This window comes from Callospermophilus lateralis, chromosome 19, assembly GCF_048772815.1.
Source record: "Callospermophilus lateralis isolate mCalLat2 chromosome 19, mCalLat2.hap1, whole genome shotgun sequence".
Lineage (NCBI taxonomy): Eukaryota > Metazoa > Chordata > Mammalia > Rodentia > Sciuridae > Callospermophilus > Callospermophilus lateralis.
In genome coordinates, this window is record NC_135323.1 from 38,861,752 (window position 1) to 38,885,976 (window position 24,225).

The 24,225-nt window shown below is 40.9% G+C and overlaps 1 pseudogene; it reads left to right on the forward strand.

Annotated features, from left to right (window-relative positions):
* Positions 1 to 4,478: 4,478 nt before the first annotated feature.
* On the forward strand, positions 4,479 to 5,108 carry LOC143638305 (protein tyrosine phosphatase type IVA 1 pseudogene; annotated as a pseudogene).
* Positions 5,109 to 24,225: the final 19,117 nt, after the last annotated feature.

The following is a 24,225-nucleotide window of genomic DNA, read 5'->3' on the forward strand; positions in this document are numbered from 1 at the left end:
AATGTGGGGATCTGAGACAGAAGGGTGTATGGGTTGGGAACCAAAGGGTGTATGGGCTTAACAGAGGTGTTGATGAGTCGTAGGTCCTGAACTAAGCGATAGGTCCCGTTGGGCTTTTCTACTGCTAGTATGGTAGTATTGTAAGGGAAATGAGCAGGATGGAGGTACCCCTTGCCAAGAAGATCCTGATTAATAGGTTGTAGGCCCAGAAGAGCTTTTGTGGACAGGGGGTATTGAGCCTGATTTGGAAAGGTGTTAGGATCTTTGAGATGAATGTTAACTGGTGGGCAGGAAATGGTAGAAGGGGTGTGGGTATCCCATACAATCAGGTCAACCAGGTTAGTATGGTATTTCATGTTAGCCTCACAAGTGGAGCAGAATGGCCAGTCTTCTACCAAAAAGGCCAGAATAGATGAACAGGCCGATTCTGGGGCCTGACTGATGCCAGGAGCCTGTATGTTGATTGTTGTATTGAATTAAGAGAGAATACCTCGGTTGAGCAAAGAAACAGGACATTGGGGCTTAAATAGGAACGTCTGAGAGAATGGGAAGTTGTCTATGGAACAGAGTAATAGGGGAGTCTTTTTTGGATAGATGGTCTTTTCTCCTACCTGGCAATAGGAGAGGTGGATGGCACTGTTTGCCCCCAGAATTCTGTCAGGACTGAGAAGGTAGCCCCAGTGTCAAGGAGAAAGTCAACCTTGCACCTATCTACCTGAATTTGCACCCTGGGTTCCTGTCTATTGATTGTTACAGCTGGGGACAAGGACTCAAGGCACCGTCAATGAATCCATTGCCATGCCCAGAAGATCGGAGGGTTCCCTGGCCATAGGCCTCCTACGGGATCTAGGACAATCAGAGCCCCAATGATCTTGTTGTTGACATTTAGTGCATGGGGTATACAGAGTGCATAGTGCGGGGAATGCTCTATAAATATGCAGAGCTGTTCCTCAATAAAGAGGCATTTTTTCCGACGGCAAGTTTTGATGGTTCTTTCATTGGTGCCGAAACCAGGGATGGGGAATGCCTTGCTGCTTGAGGGCCCCCTCTTTCAAGGCTTGCCTTCCTCATCCACTCTTTCGATTGCTGCTGCTACTCACACAACACTGACTCTTCAGTAGGTGAGTTCCCCTATTGGGTATCCAACTTCAGACAGGCTATACGCAGGGGCTTTGACCATGATCATCCGGCAAACCTCTGATTTCCAATCTGGAGGAGAGAATGCACCCCACCATGACCTTCACGGTCATGGTGGACTTTCTTGAATCCGGTTCATGAGCGGGAGGTCCTGAGGGGTGGAAGAACAGGCACTTCCCTCTCCCCCCCCCTCTAACCACTCTTGTCCCTCTCCTGAACTATGGAGGCCTCTTCTTCCCTCCCTGGAGACTCCACCTTATTAAATTCTGCACACAAGATTGGCCTTACTATCAATTAGACAATAAAAGCCAATGGCCCCCAGGAGGATCCCTAGATCCCACAATTCTCAGAGATCTGTTTAACTTCTGTGAGTGCTCAAAAAAGTGGAAGGAGATCCCTATGTTGAGGCTTTTTCTCTTTGTTCTCACCCCGACCTATCCGGCAGTTGAACCCCCTCCGTACCGACCTCCTCCATCAGCTCCATCCAGCCCCTCAGGTGCTCCCCCTGACTCGGCCGACACCTTTAGTTCCCCCCAAACTAGGTCCCGCCCCTAGTCCCACAAACCATGGCCCCTTTAAGAGAGGTTGCTGGACCTGAGGGCATTATCCGGATACATGTTCCATTCTCTATGAATGACCTCACGCAACTCGAGCGAAGGTTGGGCTCATTCACCACAGAAAAGAGTTTCAATGGGTCCTCCAGGCTTATAGCCTCACTTATATGTTATTGGCTGATATTCTCCTTCTTGAGGAATGTACCAGAGTCTGGGAAGTTGCCAGAGCCCATGCAGATGAAACTCACTGAGTTAATCCCAATCACCCTCTAGGGCCACTTGCTGCCCCAGAAACTCCCGATTGGGATTATACACAAGCTGGCATACAGAGTAGGGACCAATTCTCTGCATGTATTATTGCTGGGCTCAAAAAAATGGCACATAAGGCTGTCAATTTCCAAAAATTACAAGAGACCCCATCGGAATTTCTGGATCAGCCCTTCAGCAGTAACCTAGATCCCGAAACCCCAGATGGCGTCATGTTCTTGTGACATATTTACTCTTGCAGAGCTACCCTGACATCCAGGCCAAACTAAAAAAGCTCAAACAAGGCCCTGCCACCCCCCAAGACTGAGAAATTTCAGATGCTTGCCCAGGCCCTAGAGGGTGCTTCCTCAGATCACTGCCCATCACTGAAAACCCCCTTGGGTGCCTGCTTCAAGTGTCGCAAGGAGGGACATTGGGCCAGGGCATGCCCTGCACCATGCACTCTGTTGGGAGTCGCCCCAGTTCCAAAGACTAACTTCCCCATCCCCCAAGAAGAGCTGTCCAATGGTGAGCCCAGCTGGCTCACATAATCCTTACCCACCAATCAGATTAGCCCTGCTGGCTCACCTGATCCTTACTCACCAATCAAAAAGCACCCTATGCCAACTGTCAGACCACCCCTGGCTATATAAATATGCAGAGCTGTTCCTCAATAAACAGGCATTTTCTCCAACGGCAAGCCTTGATGGTTCTTTCAGGGAGTAGTACCAGGGATTGAACTCAGGGGCACTTGACCACTGAGCCACATCCCCAGCCCTATTTTGTGTTTTATTTAGAGATGGATCTCACTAAGTTGCTTAGTGCCTTGCTTTTGCTGGGGCTGGCTTTGAATTCACAATCCTCCTGCCTCAGCCTCCTGAGCCACCGTGCCAGGCCAGATAAGTGAACTAAAAGAAGTATTTTCTGGTCGAAAGGTAATGCAGTCCCTTGGTTACTTAAAAGATGCATTATCTTTCTGTAATTCACATTTTGTTATCACCTTAAAATATACACTAGAATTGACAGTAAAATTATGTGTAGTTCATATTTTTATAAATAAGGGCCTTGGGTTGATTTTGTAACTGAAAAGTGAATGAGATCTTAATTTAATAATTTTGTGTAATCCCATTGTATTTGGAATGATTATTCTGGCAAATTAAAGATGTTGGAATTTTTTTTAATCTTTATTTTTTGAGTACTGGGGATTGATCACCAGCTTCCTTCGAATGTGAGTTCTGTGGTATTACTTAGCCACTTAGCCACTGATCCACATCCCCATCTTTTAAACATTTTATTTAGAGACACAGGATATTACTAAGCATCTTAGAGCCTTGCTACATTGTTGAGGCTAGCTTTGAACCCATGATTATCTTGCCTCAGCCTCCCAAGTCACTGGGATCACAGGCATCTACTATCAAGCCCAGTGAAGATGCTGGATTTTAAGAGAGCAGAATTGGCAACAAAATGGCAAATATAAAGTGAATGTCCAAATTGGACCTTTGTGGTAGGTATATTTAGGTAATACTCATAAAATCAATGTGTAAGTGATATGTCAGGGGTCTTTGTCTCAGTTTTTTTTTTTATTTCTCAGTCTCTCACCTCTGTGTTTAGTGAATGTCATGTAACTTTACATACTGTCCCTTTACACAGTTGCTTTTGTATGAAAAAGTGGAGTTAAGACTGCCTTTTTGTCATCACAACACTATCTTTCTAGAATGTTGTGCACTTGTTCAGATAAGATAGATTATCAACCCTGATCTGGAGCAAAATCAGGAGTGAGATGGTGAGCCAACCAGAGAACTGAGAACCTGGTAAGATTAAGAACACCAGTAAGCAGGGAAGACAATTTAAATTCTGGATAAAATACAAAAGAAACACTACATGTCACATGTGTCAATTAGGACAAGATTGTGTTTGACCCTGTGCAATTTTTATTCACTCAAGAAAGACTGCATGGTAGTTTGGTGCTCCCGCAGCCGCCTGCACCACCACCGCCGCCGCCCCGCGACGACCACCCTGCCCTGCAGCCGCTGCCACCGCCACCACCGCCGCTGCTTGTATCACCGCCGCTTGTATCTCCGCCGCCTAGGGACCGGGTGTATGATTAGGCCACAATCTTCAATGAGTAAACATATCCCCCAGTTCTGTGGTGTTTTTGGTCACACATTTATGGAGTTTCTGAAGGGCAGTGGAGATTACTGCAAGGCACAGCACGACCTCTATGCAGACAAGTGAACTGTAGAAATTCATTACTACTCCACCAAGAAGCCCCCATAAGAGTGGTTAACCTGGACACAGACGTATTGAATTGAAAATCCACCGAGCATTTTACAAGAGTTCTGACCTGGATGGGGTAAACGTCAGTGCACTTCCTTTCTATTGCCTCAGTATTACTGGATTGAAGAATCGCTGCTTCTTGTTAGGAGGTTCATTTCATTTCCCATTACTTCCAACTTCATACTCAAAGCACTGAGAATATCAAGTGGAGTATATTGAAGTAGGCTTCAGTTACTTTGCATCATTTCTGTATTCAATTTTTTAAATTCTTTCATAACCCTATTGAGTGTTTTTTAACTAAATTAACATGGCTCGAATGAACCGCCCTGCTCCTGTGGAAGTCACATACAAGAACATGATATTTCTTATTACACACAATCCAACCAATGCAACCTTAAACAAATTTATAGAGGAACTTAAGAAGTATGGTGTTACCACAATAGTAAGAGTATGTGAAGCAACCTATGACACTACTCTTGTGGAGAAAGAAGGCATCCATGTTCTTGATTGGCCTTTTGATGATGGTGCACCACTGTCCAACCAAATTGTCGATGACTGGTTAAGTCTTGTAAAAATTAAGTTTCGTGAAGAACCTGGTTGTTGTATTGCTGTTCATTGTGTTGCAGGCCTTGGGAGAGCTCCAGTGCTTGTTGCCCTGGCATTGGTTGAAGGCAGAATGAAATATGAAGATGCAGTACAATTCATAAGACAAAAGCGGCGTGGAGCCTTTAACAGCAAGCAACTGTTGTATTTGGAGAAGTATCGTCCTAAAATGCAGCTGCGCTTCAAAGACTCCAGTGGTCATAGAAACAACTGTTGCATTCAATAAAACTCGGGCACCTGATGCTATTGCCTTGGAAGTGGAACTTAAGACGGGACCTAATTTGTCGTACATATTAGCCAACATGTTGGTGTGGTGAATAAGTCTGATGAAGCTTCCATAGGAGTATTGGAAAGCAGTTTTACCAGGCCACAAGCTTGACAGAATTTCAACCTCTATGTTTGGGTTATGATCAACCTGTTTGGACACTTAGCAAAAGATTCTTGCTGTTCACAATTAAAAATGTGCTTATCATTTATACCAGTTGACCTTTCCTGAAATCATGCGGTATTGAGTTAATGTCTTTAAATCTATTTCCATGCCAGAATCTTATATAAGAAATTTAGAATGATTAGGTGCCAAAATACCCAGCACAATACTTGTATATTTTTAGTATCATACAAAATCAAAATTCCAGGAACTAAGAACACTCTAGACCTTATGTGATTTATTCCTTCAGTCATTTCAAACATTGTAGGCCCTATATGATTATTTGCCTGCTCTTTTTATGTTTACATCTCCCACATTCATACCAGTATACATCAGGTTTACTTTTACCTATTGGGTTTTTTTTGTTTTTGTTTTTTTTCCTTTTACCAAGTCTTACAGCAATTATTTTTATTTAATATCTTTCTATAAGTCTTTTTTTTTGCTGTTATGGGAAACCTCCATTTTGAAAACCTAAGTTTTTACAGAAGCACATGTCTTTAAGTCTCCAGACCAAAAAAAAAGCCTTACAGTTAATTTAATGTTTGCACTCTGAGGTGCAACTTAACAGGGAGGGCCTGAAAAAAAGAATGGGAGGGGGACTATTAAATATTTTTAGTAAAATGTTGCCTTTGTCTCGTGCAGAACCTGTAGAATATATGCTCTTTAATTTAGTAAATATTTTTTAAAAGGTAGAGATGCTCTGTTATTGTAGGTAAAACAATTCTTAATCATAAAGTTTCTGAAATTCTTGTAATTTTTTTTTCAAAATTATCAGAAGTTGTTTATCAACTTTTTTGTTTGAAGTGTGATAATTTTTTATTCCCAACCTCTTGCAAAAAAAAAAAAAAGAAAAAGTGGGTTTCTGCTGATGAATTGAGCAGACATCTAATATTTTATATGCCTTTTGAGCTGTGTAACTTAATATTTGGATACTTGATAATTTTGTTTTATTATGTAATTAATAAAATGGTGATGTGTATTAATGTTAGTTCAGCCATATATTTATACTGTCTGGGAATGTGTGGTTATAGTTCTGTGGGAGAAATAATTTGTCAGTGTTCAGCAGCTTTTAAAAACTTAGTGAGAGAGCTTAAACATCTAAATAAATAATGAAATGCATTTATCATTAAAAAAAGAGAAAAAAGAAATAATAATAACATAAAGTTACTTAAAATATGAGAAAATTAACTTTAATAATAACAAATAGCATGCAAAAAAAGGAGGGTTGGCATTAGATTACTCTCATAAAAGAGATAACTAAGTAAGTTTAGAAACGTACATTTGTGCTGGGGATATAACTCAGTGGTAGACCATTTGTCTTGCCTGTACAAGAGTCTGTGTGTGGTTCCAGCACTGCCAAAAGAGTGGAAAAAAATAAACAAAAGAAATGTATACTTAATTTCCGAAGTTGATAGCTAAATAGACATATTTTATGATACAAATATCAAGGTGTAAATAAGCAATGAGGAAAAGAACAATTAACTGATGATCACACATGTTCAGCCAGGGCAAATTTATATACATGTTATTTTCTTATTATGAGAAATTATAGTTCTTATTTCTCATCAGTTTCATTTTTATTTTTACAATTTAATTGGCTGAATCTTTAACTTGGTTTTATGCATTCTGTAAAGCATCTTTTTTATTCTGAAAAGTACATGTAGAAAATTAAGTTTACTTTTATAACCATTTTCAAGGGTATGATTCAGTAGAATTGAGTGTACTTACTGATTTTTTTACCATGGAAAACAACCAAAGCACACTAATAACTATTTCCTATTTATCCTTCCCTCAACCTCTGCCAATGACTAACCATTTTTTATGATTTATTTATTTACTTGTTCTGGAAAATACATCTAATTTGAACCAAACAACATGAGGCATCTTCTCCCCTTTGTTTTTTATGTTAGCACAATGTTTTCAAGATACATTTCCATTGCAACTTGATTTAGTATTCTCATGAAACATATTGTTAAATAATATTGCAGTATACAGCAGAGCAAATTTTGATTTTTTATTGATCTGTTGATGAAGTTGAGTTATTTTTAACTTTTAGTTTTTGTAAATAGTTCAGCTATAAGTATTTATGTGAAAATTATTGTCTTAGTGTTTTCAGTTACTTTGAGTACATTTCTAAGGGCAATTGTGGGTTCAATTACTATTTTTGTTGCTGTTGTTGATTTTATTGAAAAAAAATAAGGTGCTATCCACCTAGTAAGGCCCCAAACAACTTAGTGAGACCATATCTCAAAATAAAAAAAAATGAAAAAGGGCTGGGGTAGGGCAACTCTGAAGTAAATCCCCAGTTAAAAAAAAATTTAAAAAGTTACTTCTCTGTATAAAATTCAAAACTGATGTAACAGAACATCATATTAGAACACAACTCCACCATAAAGCCAGAGTCTCAAGCTGTCACCCACCCAGCATCCTCACATTCTCCATGATGACAGTGGTGGAAGTGTAATAAAGTAAAAGCAGAGGCATGTACCCTGGGGAAGAAGAGAGTAGGTTGTGTCAGTACTGGGGATTGAATCCAGGGTAGTCTACCACTGAGCTATGTCCATAGCCCTTTTTATTTTGAGACAGGATCTCACTAAGTTGCTAAAGCTGGTCTTTAACTTGCAATCCTCCTGTGTCAACCTCCTGAGTCGCTGGTGTTACAAGTATGTGCCACCACACCTGGCTTTATTACTTTTTTTAATATTTATTTTTTAGGTGTAGATGGACACAACACAATGCCTTTATTTTTATGTGGTGCTGGGGATTGAACCCAAGTCCTGCCCATGCTAGGCAAGCGCTCTACTGCTGAGCCACAATCCCAGCCCCGGTTACTTTAGTTTTGATGAAGAGTGCCCATTAGAATCTTTTTTTTTAAGAGAGAGTGAGAGAGGAGAAAGAGAGAGAGAGAATTTTAATATTTATTTTTTTAGTTATCGGCGGATCTTTGTTTGTATGTGGTGCTAAGGATCGAACCCGGGCCGCACGCATGCCAGGCGAGCGAGCTACCGCTTGAACCACATCCCCATTAGAATCTTGAGGTGTTTGATTTTGCCAATTTACAGAGTAAATGAAGCCATTCATACTTCTTCCTAAGGACTATCTACCTGGTCACCTCCTGTTAAATGCAGTGGATTAACCACCGGTGGTGACAGATCCCTCTGATGCTCTTAAGGAGAAGCTGATGCCTCCAGGGCCTGTCCCACCTCAGATGTGGCTCCAGGCAAGGTGAACCCTGAAGACCCACAAGCTCCACTCTCTGGAGCCACTCTGTCCACCAGAGGCCTACCCCTGCCTATTCCCCTTTGCAGGCTTCAGGACAGTGAGCATGCCCAGCCTGAGGCAACAGGGGCACCTGCTCACCTCAGAAAACCTCTCCACTTCCATACTCTTGTGGTCTTTCTTGCCAGACATCAGCATCAGCTTGTTTAAAAGATCCCTCAGCTCTTCCACAGTGTAGGAGCAATCTGGCTCCAGGCCACTGAGACCTTCATGGAGGATCAGGTGCAGGGGAGATCTGGGAGGCAAAACATGTTTAGAGGCCATTTTCTGGTGGCTGAAACTGACTCTGTAGCAGGGCAGTGTGCGTCACCAACACTGCACCTGGAATCTGAGAGGGCTTACCTTTTGGTTGCCTGTGGATGCTCTGATCTCATAGATGCCTCTTCTTTTGATTACTATGGCCAGGGACAGGGACAAGAGCTCAATGGATTCATAGATTTCCTTCACTGTCTTCAGCCGCTCCAAGTTCCTGACAGAATCTTGCTGTTGGGACAAAAGCAGAGAACATGGGCCAGGGTTTGAATGACTGTCTTCCACCTTCTCCTCCTCCTGCCACTGCCCTTCCTGGGCAAACTCCAACCACCCTCCTCCAGGGCTCTGGGTGTAGCTGCTCACCGAGTGCCTGAGGCTGTCTCACTGCCTGATCCCTCAGGACCCTGCCTGGTCTCCAAGGACCCTGGCCACTCAGTGTGGCTGTGCTGGTGCCTGGTTCCTAGCTGAATACTTGGAGTGCAAGTGGCCTGCACTTATGAAAGATTGGGTGGATAGCCACAGGACATGCTGCCAGGTGGGAAGCCACCATCTTGTGGTGTTCCCAGAACAAAGGCCCTCTGAGGAGAGATGCCTGATTGAACAGGAGCCCTAAGTTTTTAATGTCCTAACATGGTCCCTGAGCATGACCAGAACAACTTAGGAAAATTTTAAGAGAATTTGATCTTTTAGCATGAAAACTGCAAACTTCTCTCTCTGTCCATCTCCCCACCCTCCAACCACATGTAGGACCAGCCATCCCAAGGCTGTTCAGGCCTCTGGACATCTCTGCTCATTGGGTGAGTTATGTAGTGCAAGTTAACTCAGACTCTGGTACAGGCAATTTACTTAAATTTTTATTTTTTTCTGATAAAAAATAATCAATATCAATTGTGAAAAATACCAAAAAGTAATAAAATAAAGGACAATTACCACCATTCAGATAAAACCACTGTACACCCTCTTTTACACTTCCTATTGTGCTCTTTTCACACTTGTCTTGTAGGTTGGAGACTGCTCTTGACATGCAGTTCCATATCTCTCTTCCAAACCAAGACAAAGAAAGCATTTATGTATATGAAAAAAAGCTGATTTTCAACATCAGTTTAAATGGCTGTCCGTGTGCCCTCAAAGCACAGCAGTTACCCAGGGCTACAAGATCTCCATGCCTTGGAACCAGGAACAAGACTCACCAGCTTACTGGGGAGGTGAGGTGCATTTTTCAGAGCCTTCCAGAGTTCTTTCAGCAGTTCCATGAACTTGCTGAAGCCTGCCTTCTTGTCCAGTTTATACATCAGGGACGCATAGCCCTGCACAGCATCATGGAAGCAGGCCACCTGGTCCACATCAGTGTCATTTTCTCCAACCAAGATGGAGGCAAGGTCCACAAACACCTGGAGCTCAGTGATGCCTGAGACAAAAAGGGGGCTAGCACAGGACCACTCCATGATGCTGCACAACTCATATCTGGGGCATGATCCCTAGTGAGGCCATCAATAGACACTAAGTAAACATCTAGGGCCTGACTTCAGTTAAGACTCCAGGATACCTTTTCTTTTGCAGGATATGCTTACATCACTGACCAACATCTAACTTTTACCAAACAATTCCCAGACAATGTACTAGGCTTGTGTGCACCTTATTTACTTTAATCCACAAACATATCACTTAAACAAAAACAGTTTCAGTTGGTAAATAATATTTGGATAATTAATTATTTTAAAAAACTGAGATAATTCTCCTGAGTTAATTACCAATCAAAGATTGTACATCAAAACAGACTCAGGAGTACAAACAGCACAGTTCTGGATGAGAGCTAGAGCCAGTGCAGCCTCAGTGCTGTCAGGAGGTGTCCCGCCAGGCCTCTGTGGTGCACCAGTGCTGCTCCTGTTCCACCTGCTTTGCCTTTCTTACCTCCCCTCCCCACCCTCTACCTAATCCACACAACCACATAGGCTGCCCAGCCCTAGACTGGGAGAGAAATGCACAGCTTCTGCAAGGTTGCTGCAGCAACATCCCTTGTGTGCAAGAACTTGCCTAGGCCTTTAGCAGATGAGTTGGAAGGCACAAAAGGAGTCAAGATAATGAAGAAAATGATGCCAGCATCCAAAGATGGAGAGTGCAGCAGTTTTAACCAGAACTCTGAAAAGCTCTCCTGATGCAAACTCCTGGAAGCAGACATTGCCCCCCACCTAACGCACACACATGATTGAGGCAAGATGTCCCTAAGTTCAGGAACAAAACTTGGCAAACAGATGAAGCCAAGCTACCCCCATACCTCCCAGAGTCTCGTGCAGCCAGCTGACCAGCTCCTTCTGCAGGGCCAGCTCTTCCAGACACTGGCAGTGGGGCTCACTGATGTCCTGCAGCAGCTTCTTGGCCTAGCTTATCTGGTCCAGTCTCTCATGGCAGGTGGCCTTGAATTCATCAGTCTGCAAGATGAAGCTCTGCTGAGGGCTATACCAGAGACCACCCATGCCTGCCTTCCCACATGCCTGGACAAGAAGATGCTACAGCAAGAGTGTGACACACTCTTGCATCAATGACCTCCATGGCCCTCTTTGCTATGCTGCAGAAGCTACTGTCCACAGTACCCAGGTGCCATGAGGAAGCCTTCAAGGACTTTGAAACCTGTTCCACACAGCAGCCCTGCCAGGTCCAGGCTTCTCTGTGAGAGTTACAGATGTGCTGAAAGTTTCAAGATTAGGTATGGACAATTCACACTCTGCTAAATTTTAAGCACTATCATGCCTGTCTCTATTGAAACATAGGTCACACACACTTTAAAAATGTGAGGCTAAGAAACAGGAAGGAGAAACTCAGGCCTGACCTACGACAGTAGCAATGCACCATTTGGTACTTCCTGCTGGAACTAGGAAAGGTATCTGGACAATTGACAGAATATTTCCTTTTGTACTTTTATAACCTAATGAAATATGATTCCTCTGGAAAGAGGATGGTTTCTCTCTCCTGATTTTTTGGTTCTCATATTGACCCAAGAAAACTCACTAGCTAAGGAACAATCACACTATCTCAAGCAAAGGTAAAAATGCAGGCCATGGAATGTTCCAGCCTCAGTGCAGCCCTGACAGAGCCTTTCAATGGAGTTGCCACACTGCCCATCCCAGATTCCCTGGGGTTTCCAAGGATTCTGAGGTAGACCCCCACCTCACAGGAGCCCCCAGCAAATAACTTATGAATTTTATTAAAGTGTAAAGAACACTGAAGTCACTAGTCAATCCAAAATCCTTTTTGACCTTGCAGATGACCTTGGCTGAGCTGATTTCCTGGTGCAGGCTATGGTACTCCTTGATCTGCTCAACATGCTTTGAGATCCAGCCCCTCTGGGCCTGAAGGTGTACTTCATACATGATCTGGAGGTCCAAAGTCAGGTAATGGTATTTATCTACAAAGTCTTTGAAGATGACATCATTTTCTGCAAAGGTGACATCTCCTGACTTCAGATCCTGATATAGTTTTATGAACCTTTGGTAACAAGGTGAGTATAAGTACTCATAGGTCTTTGTAAGCGCATGGGGCTGCCTTTCATATACCCCTTTGGGATTGTTCAATGTGAGGCTTCTTCCCAGAAGATCTGGAAGATGTGACTGTCTGTCAGCGAGTCTATCCTTTCAGCCATTTCCTGGACCTCGGGGCCTAGGTTGTAGTGTGTTATCTGCTTACAGGCCAAGGACTCTGGCTGGCTCACACTCATGGTTTCATTAAGTCTTTTGCAATTCAGGTCTTCCAGGTGTCTTGCTTCAATCTCTTCAAAATCCACTTTGGAAACCACAAGGAAACATGGAAGTTAAACTGCTAGTCATGGTAGCATCTTATTTTACTTTCCCAGTATTTCTAATCACTGCCTTAAGAAAACTAAGTGAACACCATTGCTGGGATTTTTGTCACAGGAAGAATTTATCCCTCCTCCCCTCCATCCTGTTGTGGGCTCATTCATCATTTTGCATGATAAATAACAGACTGTAAGCTCTTGTGTGGAAAGGACAGTTGGAAACACATATCCATCTCCTTTCCTCCCAAATCTGACTCCAGTGACAGATTGGAAATTTCTTTTTAAAAGATCATAACCAGCAGGAATGAGGAGAGTAGAAAAGGAGCCCAATAGTAACACACACTGGGAAGTAGAAAGATGACCACACCAGTGGCAAATGATACTCCTGGGGCCTGAAAACACAGACCCTGAGGCCACAGTAGACATGAGCTCAGCCAGGCTAAGTACAAGCTCCTGGTAGAAAAGGACACTAGTTTCTAAGGTCACCCTAGACTGGGGGAGGCAGAGATGGAACAGGAGGTGGGTTCAAATTCTGTTTAAGAAGCAGATGGTGAGAGTTCACCCCCACCATAGAGGCTGCCCTCTGCCTGGCAAGGGAGAGGACGGACCACCTGCAGGGCTCTCAGGCCTGGAGGCCACTTCTAGACATATACCTGTCTTGGGAAATTACAAAGGACAGGGAGTATTCAATTTAAGGACCAAGAGGACCAAACAGCCACCAGGGCAGGAGAACTGGAATAGAGGAGCTCACCCTTCTACTCTCCCTCTTGGATCCAGAAATCAGGCAGCATGCAGGGGGCTGCAAAAGTGACCAGCCCACAAGAGAAGCCCTCAAAGACCATGTCAATTCAAGGGGAGCTACAGAGCCACAGGGGCCATGACCCAGAAGCCCTTAGCCTGTCAATCCACTTGTGGTGACTGTCTTTATAGACATAGAAAAAGCTTTAACATGGGGCACATACCAAAAACCCAATAAGGCTGATGTAGCAGTAGTAGAATGCTTGCCTAGCCTTTGTGAGGCATGGGGTTTGATGCTCAGTGCCACATAAAAAAGAAAAGCCTAGGTTTTATCCTCAGCATGCAATAAAGGAAAGAAAGGGGGAAAGCCAACAGAGAGAAGCAAATTGGATGAAGTGGAAAACTATGCAAGGAAAAGAAAAATCTTTAAAAATATCAATAATCTCCAAAAGATAAGATACTTCAACCATGATCCATGACAACAACATAGTTTATAAATGGATCTTTAAAGAAAAAGGGAGGGTCTACAGTTGTGGCTCAGTGGTAGAAAGCTCATGTAGCACATGAGGCACTTTATTTGAGCCTCAGCAATACATAAAGATAAATAAATAAGGGTATTGTGTTTGTTTACAACTAAAAAAATATATTTTAAAAAAAAGTGCTGGTGAGGTGGCATATGCCTGTGATTCCAGTAGCTTGAGAGGCTGAGGCAGGAGGATTGCGAGTTCAAACTCAGCTTCAAAAAAAGCGAGATGCTAAGCAACTCAGTGAGACTTTGTCTCTAAACAAAATAAAAGGAGCAGATGACAGTTACCTCAGCCTTCACGCCACACAGAAGGAGGTGGAACAGACAACAGCAACCCCAGCCCACTCCACGGTAGGAGGAGAGTGACCATGCTATGGCCTCATCTACCGATGCATGGGGTGGCTTTCCCCTGGCTTCCATTTAGTGACAACAGGCAGGACCAACAAGACCATCTTCCAGGTTCCTGCAGGCAAGGTATTGGTAATCTATAATGCCTTGAATCTACACTGCCAGAGAGGAAGACACATGGATGACATGGAAAAACAAGGGAATAAAGTGCTTGAAACACACCAAGCTGATACAATAATAGATTCCATTGACATTCCATTCCAAATGTACATAATTAAAATGATCTGCAGAGCAAAGAATGAATTAAAAGAGCAAATACAGGCAATAATTGACTGCTTCACCAAAGCGATATGAGAGGAAATACAGTTAACAAATGTTACTTCAAGAAAAACATAGAGACTGTGAAAAAAATGGAAATCCTTGAAATGAAGGAAACAATAAGCCAAATAAAAAATTTAATAGAAAGCACCAACAGTAGACTAGATCACTTGGAAGACAGGACCTTAGGCAATGAAGACAAAATATATAATATTGAAAATAAAGTTGACCACATAGTGAAGATGGTGAGAAGCTGTAAACATAATCTTTGAGAATTATGGGAAAACATGAAAAGACCAAATATAAAAATTACTGTGATAGGGGAAGGCACTGAGATACAAACCAAAGGAATGCACAATCTCTTCAATGAAGTAGTAACAGGAAATTTCCCAAGCCTGAAGAATGAATAGGAAATCAAAAAAAAAAAAAGAGGCTTACAGGACAGCAAATATAAAAAATTACAACAGAGCCACACCAAGGCACATTATAACGAAAATACCTAGCATATAGAAAAAGGATAGAATTTTAAAAGCCACAAGATTAAAGTTTCAGATTACATATAGGGGGGAAACCAATTTGGATCTCAGTTGATTTCTCAGCTGAGACCTTCAAAGCTAGGAGATCCTGGAACAACATATATCAAGCTCTGAAAGAAAATGGATGCCAACCAAGAATCTTGTACCCAGCAAAATTAAGCTTCAGATTTGATGACAGAATAAAAATCTTCCATGATAAAAATCAAAAGAATTTGCAATGAGCAAGCCTACACTACATAATATTCTTGACAAAATGTTTCTTGAGGAGGAAATGAAAAGTAACAATGAAAATCAGTAAAAGGAGGAACTACACTAAAGGAAAATCCAATCAAAGGAGAAACTAAGTCCAGTTAAAAACCAAAAAGAAGCCAAAATGACCAGGAATAAAAACCATGTCTCAATAATAATCCTGAATGTGAATGGTCTAAACTCATCAAAAGACATAGATTTACAGATTGGATTTAAAAAAATCCAAAAACATGCTTCTTTTAAGAGACTCATCTCATAGGAAAAGACATTCACAGACTGAAGGTGAAAGGATGGGGAAAAAAACATACCCCTCACATAGGCCACATAAACAAGCAGGGGTTTCCATTCTAATAACAGATAAAGTGGACATCAAACCAAAGTTAGTCAGAAGAGGTAAAGAAGGACATTTGATACAGCTTAAGGGAACCATAATCAACAAAACATAACAATCATAAATATCTATGCCCCAAACAATGGAGATTCTATGTATATCAAACAAACCCTTCTCAATTTCAAGAAGAAATTGATCACAACACAATCATACTGGGTGACTTTAGCACACCTGTCTCACCACTGGATAGATATCCCAAACACAAACTAAACAAAGAAACTACAGAACTCAATAATAAATTAATAATTTATACTTAACAGACATATATAAAGTATTTCATCTATCATCAAGTAAATACATCTTCTTCTCAGGAACACATGGATCCTTCTCTAAAATAGACCATATATTAGGCCACAAAGCAACTCTCAGCAAATACAAAAAAAATAGAGATGCCACCCTGTATTCTATCATATCATAAAGAAATGAAAGAAGAAATCAATGATAAAATAAAAAATAAAATCTATTCCAACACCTGGAGACTAAATAATATGATATTAGAAGAGAAATGGGTAGCAGAAGACATCAAGGAGCAGTTAAAAAAATTCTTAGAGATAAATGAGAATATCAACACATCATATCAAAATCTCTGGGACACTACAAAGGTAGTGCTAAGAGGAAAGTTGATTGCAGCAAGATCATTCATTAAAAGAATAAAAAGTCAACAAATAAATGGCCTAATGTTATATCTCAAAGCCCTTGAAAAAGAAGGACACATCAACACCAAAAGTAGCAGAAGACATGAAATAATTAAAATCAGAGCTGAAAACAATGAAATTAAAACAAAAGACACAATTCAAAAAGTTGACAAAATAAAATGTTGGTTCTTTGAAAATATAAATGAAATTAATAGACTATTAGCCAGGCTAACAAAGAGAAGGAGAAAAAATTCAAATTACTAAAATTCATGATGAAAAGGGAAATATCATAATTGACATTATTAAAATACAGAAGATTATTAGAAACTATTTTGAAATTTATATTCCAATAAAATAGAAGATCTAGATGACATCAACAAATTTCTAGCAACATATGATCTATTCTATCTGAATCAGGATGACATACACAATTTAAATAGATTAATTTCAAGCAAGGAAATAGAAGACACCATCAAAAGCCAACCAACCAAGAAAATTCCAGGACCAGATGAATTTTCAGTCGAGTTCTACAAGACCTTCTAAGAAGAACTAATAGTAGTATTCCTCAAATTATTCCATGAAACAGAAAGGGAGGAAACCCTTCCAAACTCATTCTATGAGGCTAACATCACCCTAATACCAAAACCAGACAAAGACATATCAAAGAAAGAAGACTTCAGACCAATATCCTTGATGAACAGACACAAAAATTCTCAATAAAATCCTAGCCAATCACATACAAAAACATATTAAAAAGATAGTGCACCAGAATCAAATGGGGTTCACCCCAGGGATGCAAGGTTGGTCCAACATTATGGAATCAGTAAATGTAATATATCACATCAATAGACTTAAAGACAAGAATCATATGATCATCTCAATAGATGCAGAAAAAGCATTTGACAAAATGCAGCACACCTTCATGTTCAAAACAATAGAAAAACTGGGAATATTAGGATCATATCTCAACATTGTAAAAGCTATCTATGTTAAGCCCAAGGTAAGCATCATTCTAAATGAAAAAAAAATATTCAAAGCATTCCCTCTAAAACCTGGAACAGGACAGGGATGCCCTCTTTTACCACTTCTATTCAACATAGTTTTAGAAATTCTAACCAGAACAATCAGAAAAACAGAAGAAATTAAAGGGATATGCACAAGAAAAGAAGAATGCAAACTATCCCTATTTGCTGATATAATGATTCTATATATAAAAGATCCAAAAAATTCCACCAGAAAACTTCTAGAACTAATAAATTAATTCAGCAAAGTAGCAGGATAGAAAATCAATACACATAAATCAAATGTATTTCTATAATAAATAATTAATCCACTTAAAGAGAAATTAGAAATACTATCCCATTCAAAATAGCCTCAAAAAATACAAAATACTTGGGAATCAACCCAAGGGGGTGAAAGACCTGAAAACTACAGAACACTAAAGAAGGAAATTGGAGAGGACCTTAGAAGATAGATAGATCTCCCATGCTCTTGGATAGGCAGAGTTAATATTATCAAAAGGGCATACTACTCAAACTGTTACACAGTTTTAATGCAATTCCTATTAAAATCTCAATGACATTCTTCATAGAAATAGAAAAAGCAATCATGAAATTCATTTGAAAAAATAAGAGACCCAGAATAGCCTAAGCAATTCTTAGCAAGAAAAGTGAAGCAGGGGGCATCACAATACCAGACCTCAAATTATACTGCAGAGCAATAATAACAAAAACAGGTTAGTATTGGCACCAAAATAGACATTAGACCATGTAGACCAATGGTACAGAATAGAAGATACAGAGACCAACCCACATAAATACAGGTTTCTCATACTACACAAAGGTGCCAAAAACATACACTGGAGAAAGGATAGGCTCTTCAACAAATGGTGCTGGGAAAGCTGGAAATCCTCTGTAGCAAAATGAAATTAAACTTCTATTTCTTTCCATGCTCAAAACTTAATTCAAGTGGATCAAGGACCTAGGAATTATACCAGAGACAGTGTACCTAACAGAAGAAAAAATAGCCCCAAATTTTCATCATGTTGGATTAGGCCCCAACTTCCTTAACAAGGCACGAGAAATAAAATCAAGAATCAATAAATGGAATGGATTCAAACTCAAATCTTGTTCTCAGCAAAAGAAACAATCAGTGAGGTATGGGAGCAAATTTTACCACACACACGTCAGATAGAGCACTAATTTCCAGGATATAGAAAGAATTAAAAAAAACTTAAATACCAAAAAAAAAAAAAGAAAGAAAGAAAGGAAACCTAAACAACCCAGCAATAAATGGGATAAGGAACTGAACAGACACTACTCAGGAAAAAAAAAATACAATCAATCAACAAATATTTTAAAAAATGTTCAACATCTTTAGCAATTAGAAAAATGCAAATCAAAACTACTCTAAGATTTCATCTTACCCAAATCAGAATGTCAGTTATCAAGAATACAAGAAATAATGAATTTTGGTGAAGATGTGGGGAAAAAGGTACACTCATACATTGCTGGTGTGATTGCAAATTGGTGTATCCACTTTGGAAAGCAGTTAGAGATTTCTCTGAAAATTTGGATTGGAACCACAATTTGACCCAGCTATTCTATTCCTCAGTCTACATCCAAAGGACTTAGAATCAGTGTGGGATAATGACATAGCCACACAAATGTTTATAGCAGCTGAATTCACAATAGCTAAACTAGAAACCAACCTAGAGTACCATCAAAAGATGAATAAATAAAGAAACTGCAGTACGTACACACGCACACACACACACACACACACACACACAAACAAACAAACATAATGGAATATTACTCAGTAAAATTGTAGCATTTGTAGGTAAATGGATGGAGTTGGAGAATATAATGCTAAGCAAAGTAAGCCAATCCCCCAAAAAACTAAAGGTGGGAATGTTTCCTCCCTTTAGCGGATGCTGATCTATGATGGGGCCAGGAGGGAAGAATGAAGGATCTTTGGATTGGGCAAAGTGGAGGTTGGGGAGGGGTTATGAGGGTAGAAAAGATGGTGGAATGAGATGGACATCATTACCCTAGGTATATGTATGATTGCACAAATGGTGCGTCTACACATTGTACAACCAGAGAATTGAAATGTTGTGCTCCAGTTGTGTATGACAAATTGAAATGCATTGTGCTAGCATGTATAACTAAGTGGAACAAATAAAAAATAAATATAATAATAAGAAATTACTCAGCCCACCAAAAAAGATATAATCCATGCTTATACAATTATATCAAAGTGAATTCTACCGTCATGTGAAACTAAAAAGAACCAACAAAATGCAATCTCAAAAAAATCAGCATACTACAGTGATTCAACCACATCAATGTTTATAGCAGCTCAATTCACAATACATAAGCAATGGAGCCAACCTCAGTGCCCTTGGACAAATGAATAAAGAAAATGTGGTAAATGTACACAATGGAGTGTTACAATTACTCAGTTATAAAGAAAAATGGTTTTATGGTGTTTTTGGTTAATGGATGGAAATGGAGATTATTATAAGTTAAATAAGCCAAAGCCCAAAAGTTAAAGGTTGAATATTATGTCTGATATTTGGAAACTAATCCAAAATAAGGGGGGCATTAAAATTAATCAAAGTAAGATCAGAAGAGTATTTAGTTGATCTCCTCCAGGCTATCATTACAATAGGCCTTAAAGCTGTGATTGAGATAAGAAGGGAACACAGTCCTTTTGACTTAGCTCAGCAGTTGGAACTGTATAAAAACCAAGTTAAAATATTTGCAAATACATTTCTTTATTCAAAAAAATAGCACAGGAAAAATAATAATTTAAATATAATTTAAGAAAAAAATCAGAGAAATACAGGAGGGAGTAAGGGAGGGTGCTAGAATAAGAGTATGCACTATGTATGGAATTTCTTCCACCTGGTGTGAACGGGTTTCACATTTACTGACAGCCTGGTGATACAAGAAAGAACCCTGCAAAGTCACAGGGATTTGTCATGCAGGGAGACCTTGTGCCATGCCCCACATCCAGACATCCCAGGGGATCAGAGGAGGGAGACTAGCAGTGCTGAGAGGCTCCAGGAACACCTGGGCCCCTGGTGCACATTCCTGTTCCTTGTTTCATGTGCTGTTCCTGCAGGTGGCAAAGGTCATGCACAGATGTAGGAGTTAATGATTCTGCAAGGCAACCTTTGATTTTTGTTTTAAACTGGCCCAACTTACAAAAACCATAGATGCAAATGTTAAAAAAATGCAAGGCACATACATTTGCACTATGAAAGTGATCATTTAAAAATAAATAAAAACACAAAGGCCAAAAGGTTGGGTGGGAATGAAACAAAATTTCAGCACCCAAGAGCTGTGATTTGCTTTTTTTGTTTGTTGGTTTTTAGTACTGGAGGCTGAACCCAGGCCTTGCACATGCTAGGCAAGTGCTACATCCACAGCCCTATTCATTTCCTTTAAGAAAAAAAAAAAGAAAAACCTGGATTGCTGGATTGGCAATTGCAGAGGACAGTGGGGAACTTGCTGGTGTACCACCCTCCCACTTTTACAGGAGGCAGCCCACACAACATAGGAGCCCCATAGCAATTGGCTGCCCTACTTACATGTCCTGATAGATATCTACGAGGTACATGAGCATTTTGAAAACATTCCCAACATGCCAAGGCAGGGAAGAGAAAAGTAAATATGAAAGTTTCAACCAGAAAACAGCTGTTTATTCCAAGAAGAGATAAGGGCACAGGGACTTGTCTTGTTCTCCCTCCACATGAGACTTTAAGGGCTCAAGGACCAATATTCATTTTCTACTGGTAAAATGCAGGCTGTAAATTTGTACCATTTTCATTTTTTTGGTTGGGGTTCTTTTTCTTGTCTTTTCTTTTTTGGAACTGGGGATCAATCCCAGGGCTTTGCCATTGAGCTGCATCCCAGCCTTATACATTTTCTTTACCCCAAAAAGCTTAAAAGGAAAGACAGCCACTCTGAAACGTATGATGTTCACAGAGACTTATAACAGTCATAATTAACAAATGGCTACTGTTCCCATGTGCTCTGTATACTAAACTAGAATCAACTCTGGGAAGTCAAACTTTAAACCTAAGAAATAATGACTTCTTATTTCAGCAATTCTTAGCACTTTCCCCAACCTGCCCTTCAGGACAGAAGACCCACAAGCATTCAATGTTTAGTGTGTGACCTGCTTTTGCTAAGCAAGGACCTAACAATCTACTTTCAACCACAAACCTCCAAGAGATCTTCTAAGATCTTCTGAACCTGTTGCAGCCTGTAGTGAGTCCCTAAAAAACAGTCCAGGACCCAAGAAGGCATGAGACTCAAGTATTCAGTGGAGTTTTCCATATAGGGAATGAGATTTCCCAGAGGCAGCAAACTGAACCAGGATCAAAAGAGATACTCATCCACACACAACAACTGCTTCCTGCTCTCCATGAAGTCAAGAAACTTCCTGAATGAAGAAACCAGGGCAGCAGTGAGAGCACTGAACAGACTCAATACAAGGAAAAGGAAGGCTGGAAAGGTCCAGAATGCTCAGATTTGAAAGATGATCTCAATGCATCATGGAAACAGACATACAGAGCAAATAAAATGAAAACTAAACAAAATAGCCAAGTGTATGGCACACCTGTGATCTCAGCAACTCAGGAGACTGAGTTAGGGGGTCAAAAGTTCAAGGCCACCCTCAGCAATTTAGTGAGGCCCTGTCTCAAAATTTAAAAATAAATAAATAAATAAATAAAAAGGGACTAGGGACATGGCTCCACGATTGAGCTCCACTGGTTTCAATCCCTGGCATCAAAAAAATGAATTAAAAAAATCATTTCCATTTGGCTTTCATTTCAAAAGGTTCCAAATTAGAGAAGAGATGGGAACAATTGAGCTCACTGCCGTTATCCCTAACAATGGTAGCTGGTTCCCAATGGACAGGGTGGGCAAGAGAACAGGGTATTATACACATGGCAGTTACCTGTGTGTGGAAATGAGTATAGTGATGTTTTCATGTTTAATTCAGATTTATTTTAAGTTTTGTACTTAAATTTGATTTTAAAAAAAACCCTTTTATTTTGTGGTGTTGGGAAGGCAACCCAAGGCCTCACCCATGCTAGGCACTTCTCTGCCACTGAGTACAGTGCAGCCCCCTACAATTTTTTCTTATGTAGTTGTGCTTTCCATGTCTTCTCTGAAGAACCTTTCTTAACTCTAAGATGACCTTATTTAGAAGCATGCTGTTAACACATCCAGGCATGTAAGGATTTTCCAGAGAGCCACCTGCTCAGCTGTGGTTAAGAACCTGTGCCCTTGGACTGCAGCACCTTCAGGGTACTGAGAGTGGTCCAGCTCATAATGCAGCCTGTCTTGTTGCATGTGCCTATGGGCACACCTGAGAAGGGTAGGTGTCCTGCCACATGGGGCACTGAAGCCCCTGGGTGCTGTCTGGGTCTGGCTGGTCTGCAGCTTTCTCCCCAACATCTGTACCATATTAATTCGCCTACCATTTGTTTTAAAAGTCACTGGAGGGGCTGGGGTTGTGGCTCAAGCGGTAGCGCGCTCGCCTGGCATGCGTGCGGCCCGGGTTCAATCCTCAGCACCACATACAAACAAAGATGTTGTGTCTGCCGAAAACTAACTAACTAACTAACTAAATAAATAAATATTAAAAGTCACTGGAGAGGAGGCACAGAGCTCCACAAAGCTACAAATCTGAATCTACTGGCTCCTCCTCTCAGGCACTTGGTTTGGGACTGGATTTGATTCTCTACCTACATAGTCCTACTTGGTACCTTTGTTCTCTATTCCTATGTGACTCAGTTCTCAGTGAGGGCTGGGGTGTTCAAGCCCACCCCCCATCCCACCCAGGGGTCCTGGCAATACCTGGATACATTTTTGCCTTTAAGACCTAGGGAGGGGGCAAGAAATTGTCTCTGTACCCTTGCCCACCCAAGACTTCCACACTCCAGAAGTCCTGAGCTTCCTACCCATGGGACACTACAATACCCTCACAATCAGAGAACAGTGAGTGTGGAAGTACTCTGCTTTTCCTGGCCAGTTCTCTGGCCTAAGCTATATGGTTAGCAAAAGGGAAGCTTGCTCTAGCCCTACCAAATGCACTCATCATCCACTACTTCAGCTAAAAGGCAAGGTCAGAGGCCAGAAACCAAGATTTGTGGTACTCAGGGCTGCATCCTGGGATATACAGGTTGCTAAGTGTCTGTAACACAAATGAATAAACACAAATTAGTACAGTCATAAGAGGAAGACTGCATAGCATCCCAGTTGTTTCAGAGACAGGAGAATCATGAATTTAGGTCAGGCCAGGCAACTTAGCAAGACCTGTCTTAAAAATTAAATCTTTTTTGTTTTTTTGGTGGGGGGCAGTACTTGGGATTAAACTCAGGGGCACTCACCTACTGACTCACATCCCCAGCCCTATTTTGTATTTCATTTAGAGCCAGAGTCTCATTGAATTGCTTAGTGCCTTGCTTTTGCTGGGGCTGGCTTTGGACTCATGATCCTCTGGTGTCAACCTCTGAGTAACTGGGATTACAGGCATGTGCCACCATGCCCAGCCTCAAAAATTAAAAATTTAAAGTAAAACGGGGATGTAGCTCCATGGCAAAGTGCTGTTGAATCATTCCAAGATGCGCTTATATAAATGCAGCTTACAACTTACTCATTTAGCAATTTTTCCTGAAGCTGAGAGAAGGAGATTCCCTTAAGGGCAGCCCAGATGTCCTCAGACTGGCTCCCAGAGTCCTTTCTTGGAGGGGCCAGCTGCATACAGTAGTGCAAGACAGGGAGGATACCCAGCCAGTCAATGACCCTTGCAACCAGGCATCTTTGGCACAGGTTGACCAAGTACACATGCCATCTGGAAGGGAACCAAGACCTACCGTGAGCCATGGATGGCTG